This window comes from Cupressus sempervirens, chromosome 8 (genome assembly GCF_028749045.1).
Source record: "Cupressus sempervirens isolate cs-2001-9-10 chromosome 8, ASM2874904v1, whole genome shotgun sequence".
In the NCBI taxonomy this organism is placed as follows: Eukaryota; Viridiplantae; Streptophyta; class Pinopsida; order Cupressales; family Cupressaceae; genus Cupressus; species Cupressus sempervirens.
In genome coordinates this window covers 843,196,589-843,205,047 of record NC_143125.1, presented here as the reverse complement: position 1 = coordinate 843,205,047, position 8,459 = coordinate 843,196,589, and positions in this window count along the sequence as shown.

Sequence of the window (8,459 nt, the reverse complement as noted above, 5' to 3'; positions counted from 1 at the left end):
TGCAAAGCCATAAAATTCTTTTCAGAAAGCTCAAATAATAGTGCAATATCATATGCAAACTGGAAATTGATGAGCTCTTCATCATTAGGCAAATAGATACGTCTGACATCTAGAGATAAAGAATTATCTCTAAGAATATAAAAAAGAGCCTCTGAAGAAATCGCAAAAAGAGATGGTACTAGAGGGCACCCTTGTCTAATGGATCTCCCTAGAGAAAAAGGAGCAAAGAGAACACCGTTAACTTCAACCTAAGTAGAAGCATCACTAAGAAGCACCTACACATTATTACAAAAGGAGGGAGGGAAACTGAAGGCCTCTAACATCATATTAGAAATGAAATTGATATCAATATTTAATCTAATAGTATGCATTTATGTTATTAATTAAATCATTTATGATTTAAGATTATTTAAATTAATAACATGATAATATTACATAATATTTTACATGCATAAAGAGATTTGACGTTTAAATACTCATTGATTTAAATAAGTATATTAGCATAACAAATTATATTAACATGTATATTCTTACTTTATTTTTAAATAGATCTTTATGATCCAAACTAAACAAGAGAAAATGATGGAATTAAATCATATGGCTGAAAATTATGTGTTTTCTTAAATATTCTATTTATACTCTTGTGATGTTTATTTTTGTGATTGTTTTCTTTGCAAATTGTTTAGTTGGCCCAAGTTAGGATGTGCACACAAGACTTTTTTTGAGATTTATTTTATAATTATTTGACTAGATGTCATGATGTACTTTATGATTTGAATTGAGATTTATGATTTATGAGCTTTATGCTATTGAGAATTTATGAGAACTTGGGTTTTGAAAACAAATGTTATTTTCTAGTTGCCTATTAAGAAATCAAATTCGATCAGTATTACTTTTATGGTATGGGACACAACTCTAATTTATGAGTTTTGGGAAGGTATTCTAGGTGCATGTCTATGGGAGTGGCTTGTAATGGGGTCCAAGGCCCAATGTGGCTGCTAGGGTAACTCATTGTAAGTTGTGTAATAAGTGATAACATAGTAATTAAAATACTTTCCTCTCCTATGCTTTGAGATAAATTAAAGTGATAAGTTAGATATTTTTCCTCATCTATGCCTTGAGTGCTTGTATAGGCTAATGATGAAAATGAGATGATACCTTGAGAGGTGTTGGTTTTTGATTTAACATATTTGCAATTAATATCAGGGAAAAAAAATATAGCATATTACCTAGGGTTTAGTTACCTCCCATGCTTGGTATATCCTATTTGGGCTTTGTTGATATGAAAGTTTGCATCCTTGCCTAAAGTTTTTACCTAAAAGAAACCTCATGTAACATGGAAACAATCTCAAAAGTGTGAGAGTTTGTAATTAGATTGAGTCTCCAGAGAAGGTAGACTTCCTTACTATCAGGGTGCATAACTATTTCTTGAGAGGAAAAGGGAGAAGGAATGCATGAAAGCAAAGTACCTATCCTAATCTAAGAGGGGTGATACACCAAATAGTATTGTTCAATCTATATCATTCAAAGACAAATAGACAAAACATATAACCAAATAATGAAAGCAATACATCAATATAAGGTAAAAGATGCTGCATGATATATTAATGGAAGAAGGAGATACAATTGAGAATTGTATTCATTCACAGGAAAAAGGGGAATTACAATAACAAAGCATAGAATACTACTGCTATAGAATTAGAGAAAAGATTGACCCTTGGAGGGATTACAAAATTTTCTTTTATAGTTCAAGCATAAATGATAAACTTCTTCCTTAAGCCAAGCTCAACTACTGCCATTAAATTCCCAGAGAACAATAACTACTAATCCAAAGAAGATTTGATTGAGTGCATGCCCATATGTAGAAAATCATGTCTTTATACTTATTCTAACCTTGAAGAGATAGAAACAACAGTCATAACTACATAGCTGGCTAAGATAGCTAACTTAGAGTAGTGATGAGGTGTCCTTTTATCAAATAGTCATGGAGATCATCAAAAAGTAGATGTAGAAGATCAAGGAATTAGTTTTCTATTAAAGAGTTTCCTCTAAGAGTGTTTTTGATGTGCTAGATTAGATATGTCATCAATTTGACTGTCAAACCTACCATGTGGCACAATAATACTAAAGCATTTTGCCAACTTGTTTACACATTCAACTGTCTATTGATGCATTCTCATCACCTTGTTTCACAACTTTGTGATTTATTTCCTTTATTAGCTATTTGACCTTGCAAAATTGCAAACTATTTCATTTTATGTTTAACATTACTTCACAGTTTACCTTCACTTTATTCCCTTACTATTATGACCTTGCAAACAATGTGTAATTATCTCTTCATATCATCACTGCAGTTCAGACTTAAAAATATTCTAACTGTGTGATGGTGTGAAGACACTTATGTCTTAATTATCACCTCTTCATAGCTAAAATAGAACATAACATCAAATGTTTGCAACCCTGTGATTGATTCTACCTTTACTACATATGTTGCCTTTTCTCACGGTTGTGACTTAAAAAATAAATTGCAACTTGGACACTTGAGACCTAGCAAAGACTTCCATTTAACCATAACTACACCATCGTGACTTGATCTCTTAGCCTTGATGCTAACTCAATGACAATGCGATAAGGGCACTTCGCTGCTTCATGGCTCTAACTCTAGTTAACCCTTAACTCCTTGTGACTATGTGATCCATAACCATTTGCAACATCGTGGCCTAAACTGTCAACCCATCTCTTAACTTTGTGAACATGTGATAGTAGGCTTTCACCACTTCATGACCTTGACCTAAGTTTGACCTTAACCATTAGTGATTGTGCGAACAAGAGGAAGATCAAAATGTCACCACTTGAAATGTTAACTCAAACATTAACCCTACGAACGAGCGATGAAAGGAAAATACAACATTGCAACCTAAAGCTTCCTAACCTTGAAGTTACTTGCAATCATGTGGTGTATAGCTAGTCAAAACATCGCAAATTGATCATGAAAGTTAGCCCTTTGACATATGAAGCCACACTGATGATTTAGCTAACTATTTTCACATCGTCACAACTCAACTGAAAGTTACTCCTTAACTACCCACAACCCTACAAAAGGAATGATCGCATCATTGCAACTTTGAATTGTTCCTTCGAAATGAATGTCTTAAGAAACTTAAGACTAAAATAAATTTCAAAAGACTTTATTGTATCCCATTGGCCTACATGGTAAATAATGAATAATCCAAAAGATGTGAACATGACTGCCACTATAAAAACTAGATTTTGGAAGGAGGGGCAAAAATGGCAAACATTTTTGGTGACTCAGAGGGGATGCTTGCTTGTTAAGCATGAGATTAGTGGCCTTGAGAAATCAATGGGGCTGAAGTCACCAAAAAATGAAACTTATACACTATCTAAAACCCCACAAAATTTTGTCCTCTCTATAACTACAAAAACCTCAAAAAATTGCCACTTCACACAAAGAAAAGCTTATGCTTGTGCACTTATTGAAAATAGGAAACTACTCTACTATATTCAAGAAACCTTAACTTTCTCTAGAAGCAAGGTTTAAGCTGAATTCCATTAACTGGAAATGGTAGAATATCACCATGAGGCTTGGATAACTAAAAAGTGGTGGCTTCTTTACAACTAGTGATAACATATGACCCACTCCACATAGCATCAAATTTGGAGTGCCTACTAGGTTTATCTCTATTTGCATCCCACTTGAGAACAAGGTCACCCTCTCTGAAAACTTTGGTTTTAGCCTTCTTGTGAAAACTTCTTTTAACCTATTGTTGATGAGCCTCAAGAGTATGCATAGTTTGTTGTCTCTTTTGTTCTAATTCAATCAGTTCTACTAACTTGATTGTCATGGGATCATTCTCCTCTAGCTCCAATTGATGAAATGGCTTAAGAGAGGGAAACTCAAGTGAAATGGGAAGCCTGGCTTCCCTTGCATATACCAACATGAAAGGCAAGTTTCCAATTGCTCTCTTGGGTGTAATTTTGTTTTCCTAAAGGGCAACTCTTATCTTTGAATGGAAACACCTCTCGTTATCTTCAATTGTTCTCTTCATGATTCTAATGAGGTTCTTATTGGAGGATTCAACCAAGACATTACCTCAGGGATAATAATTTGAGGAAGTGCTCAAATATATCCCATGTTCTAGAGTCTAAGAGCATATATGAGCTCCAAAAAAATATTTGGCATTATCTGATATGATAGTTGATGGAACACCAAATTTGATTACAATTCCATCAAGGAATTCAACCACTAAGGCTTTTGTTGCATCCTTTAAAGCCACTGCCTCCATCCATCTTGTAAAGTAATCTAGCAACACTGGAGGGTGGGTTAATTGGACCAATAAAATCTAAACCCTGTTGAGCAAAGGGTTGGTCAACTTGGATGTGATGGAGAGGAAGGGAAACCAATATTTTCTTTCCTAAGAAGAAATCATATTTCTCACATTTCCTCTCCCACTTATGGAAATCATTAAATAAGGTTGGTCAATGATAGCTAGCCCTTATTATCTTCATTGCAGTAATTCTGGCTAAGAAATGGCCACTAGTAGGGTCATCATGTAACTCTTTTAGTAACCTACTGATTTGATCAGTTTGTACACATCTCAATAGGACTCCATTAGAATCCTTTTTGAAAAATATTCCATCCACCAAGACATAAGGGATAGCCTGCAATATAAATTTTCTTCTCTTGGCTCTGTCTAGACCTTGGGGATAACTCCCTTCTATCAAGAAGTTAGTCATATCATGAAACCAATCAATCTAAACTTCATTTTCCATTGGTTGCTCACCTTGAATTAAGAGGGAACCCTCTTCACATGTTTCAAAAGATGAAGCCATCTATTCACATAGTCCCTTGCTTCTAACAAGCTTGGTGATCTTGATATCAATGTCATATTCCATGACTCTAGTAATCCATCCAACTCTCTTTTTATTGATATCCTTGTTCGGTAGGAACTCCTTCACACTTGTGTGTGGGACCAAAAGTTGGATCTTGTTTTGAGACAAAAGATGTTTGAACTTTTTTAGAGCCCTTCCAATAGCAAGGACTTGCTTCTCTACATAGTTGTATATACCTTCATAATCCTTAAGCCCCTTACTAAAGAAAGCAATGGGTTGTTCCAAATTATCATCATTCAACTGTGTAAGGACATCTAAAATGCTTGATTCTCCTCCAAGAGAGCAGAGGATGAAATCTCTGTCAAAATTGGGGTTGACAAGAGTTCCCAGGCATTGATGCAATTGATTTATTGATCTCTTCAATACTAGCATTCCCTTTTTGGGTCCAAGTGAACATCAGGTTCTTCTTCAATATTGTTGTGAGAGGCTTCACCATAGAAGCAAGATCAGGAATGAACCTTCTTATGAAGTTGATCCTACCAAGTTAGCTCTACAATCCTTTTTTGTGGGTGGGAAGTGGGAGAGAGATAATTACTTCTCTCTTTGGATCTATGGCTAGCCCATTCCTTGATACAATGTGTCCTAGGAGCTTTCCTTGATCAATGGTAAACACACACTTTTTAGGGTTCAGACACACACCATACTCTCTGCATTTTATGAATACCTGCCTCAAATGATTGAAATGATTTGTTGCATGCTTTGTAAAGACAATTATATCATTGAGATATATTAGCACAAAAAACTCTAGCACACCCTTGAAGGCCATCTCCATTGGCTTTTGAAATGTAGCACCTACATTGGTTAGTCCAAATGGTATTTTAGAATAGGAATGTGTAAGGAAACTTGGCAACAAAGAATATAACCGTTTCCACATAACCCATAATAGATCTGAGATAAACATGGAATTAAAATCCACATGCAAGAGAATAGATAACATACCCACAAAATTGTGACACAAGATATACCCTGGGAAACCCTCATTGAGGGAAAAAACCCAGCCTCCAAAAGCATCCATCACCATGTATTATTCAGCAAAAAATACCATTGCCATACAACCATGGAAGCCTTCATGGCCATAGCCATAACCGAGCAAACTATGTGAACAAGCATGAATCCACACATCCCATGCCATGCTTTCAACCTTCACAAATGCTCCCTTGGCTAACCTGTCAAGCCCTGTCCTGCTCAACTCTTGCCTTCTGTCTTCTCCTTGTCACTCTCCCTCTCTCTCTATAACAACTACCCTTGTGGCTGCTTATATAGTAGCAAGTCGCACAAAACCACTAAGTGGTATTACATAAACCATGTGCTAAAACCATGTGCTACCTAACCCACTGACCCCACATTTAATATTGGGCTTTTAATTCTTTTCTCCAATATTAAATAATTACATGAAATATTATCACAATGTTACAATACAACTCATCAAGAATATTCCATGGGAATCTTTACATGTTGCACGTCCATCTAGGTACAACATTACATAATAAAATAACAATATTATGCAATGTGTGCAACACCCATTATCTCAACAATCTCCCACTTGTTGTATACATTGCATAGGGTCAATCTGTAGCCACATAAATGAACAAGGGAACAATCCCTCCTAGCACATCCACCATCATGGATCAAAATACACCAAGTGCTCCATCCTGGTACCTGCAACAAAATCAAAGTATCCAGTATCTCGAACATGAATGATCTCATCTCCTATTATGCCACTCCCACTGGACATACATAGAAGCCATCCAAAGAGAAAACCACCCAACCTGTCACATTAGAAGATCATAAAATCCTGTACCAACTAAAATTCCAAGCACAAAAAAACCTGATCCAAAGGTAATCACATGTATCCGTAGTTGTCAAAATATCCATAGCTGAAATAGCACCCACAGCAAGTGCCAAACCCATCCAACTATCCATACCTCCAAAGGTATAACAAGTGAATCTCATATCACCGACATATCCAATCTATAACCTGCAATCACAAGCTTCAAGAACAATACCTGCCACATATATACCAAGAAGCTCCCACTGCAAAAGATAATGTTAAATCTATAACCAATCCACTCAACACATCTCAAAGAAGTGAATCCATGTAGTATCAAGGACATCCACAATACATCAACTGATATCCTTCAAGAACAACTCTCATAACAAGTCTCCAATGCTCTCCCAAGTTCACCACAACCAACAGAGGAAAGAGATAAAGAAATAACCATGTCATCTCTCACATGACATACATGAACACAAACCAGTGATCAAAATCTCCAACCAATCTCAAATCCAATGTAAGAAAAACTAAACATCTAGGAAGATAACCAAGACCAGAGAAACCATGCAAATCATAACTTGTATCATGTCCTTCTACACACACCTCTAGATGTAAACTGTGCAAGAATGATCTCCTCCATAAAACCCCAACAAGAAGCCTCAACAACACCCAAACCATACCATATAACTCATCATGGATGTAAGCCTCTCACAAGAAGATCAAACTCAATAAAATCATTGCTAATCCAAAGAAAATACCCAATATAAAAACCATCTCCCAAACTCAACCAGCATAACAACATATGCACATGGAGATAACCAATGCTAAACCATCTCTCAAATGAACCCTCCAGAACTAACTCATGTACCATAGCTCAAGATCCATATCCATGAAAGACAAGCATAAATATAATGCAACTGAGAGAAACAATGGGCTATACCTCTCAAGTAGCAAACTGCCGAGTAGACCAAGAGTGGGGAATGAGAATGCTCATCAAGATACCCAAGTCTCCAACCAAGACTCATCTAAGAAAAATCTCCTCTCAAGTCCATATCAGGTGACTGCCCCTCAGACTTCCTGCTGAAACCATCCACCGTCCCAACAAATGCTTCTCTAATCCAAGAGAAATCAGCATCACCACCGTCTCTAAGTATCCATGAGAACCTGTAACCAATCAATCCATGCCAACTCAAAATGCAACATAGCAATATCATGAAGTATCTAGCTTATGATTAGTGTACTCAATACCATGAAACTAAACCAAGATCAATGTCAAAGTTCCAACCATGGCCTCAGGAACATAAACATGACAACATGATCTTACCATCTCAACTAAAGAGATAACATGCTCCACATGAACATACTATATCATGTCACAACTCTAAACGCGTATCAAGAGTATACGATGACATAATAATGAAACCATCCTCATACCAAGGATAACATGCCAAATAAAAGCATAAATCACACCTTTACCAAGAACCCTATAAGTCCTCAAGATGCAACCATCTCCACACACCATGAAGAAAACCATCTCCACATACCATGAAGATAACCAAGAACTCCATGAGTCCTCAAGATCTAACCATCTTCAAACACCATGAAGATAACAAGTGCACCATGCAAATGTCAAAGACGCTTCTACAACAATAGGATCTAAGACAAACCTTCAACATCTGCAAACACTCAATAAATATATCAATGCCAACAACTCCCACTCAACTGTGGTACCAAGTCACCTATGGCATCATAGAATCCATCCTCTCCAAACCAA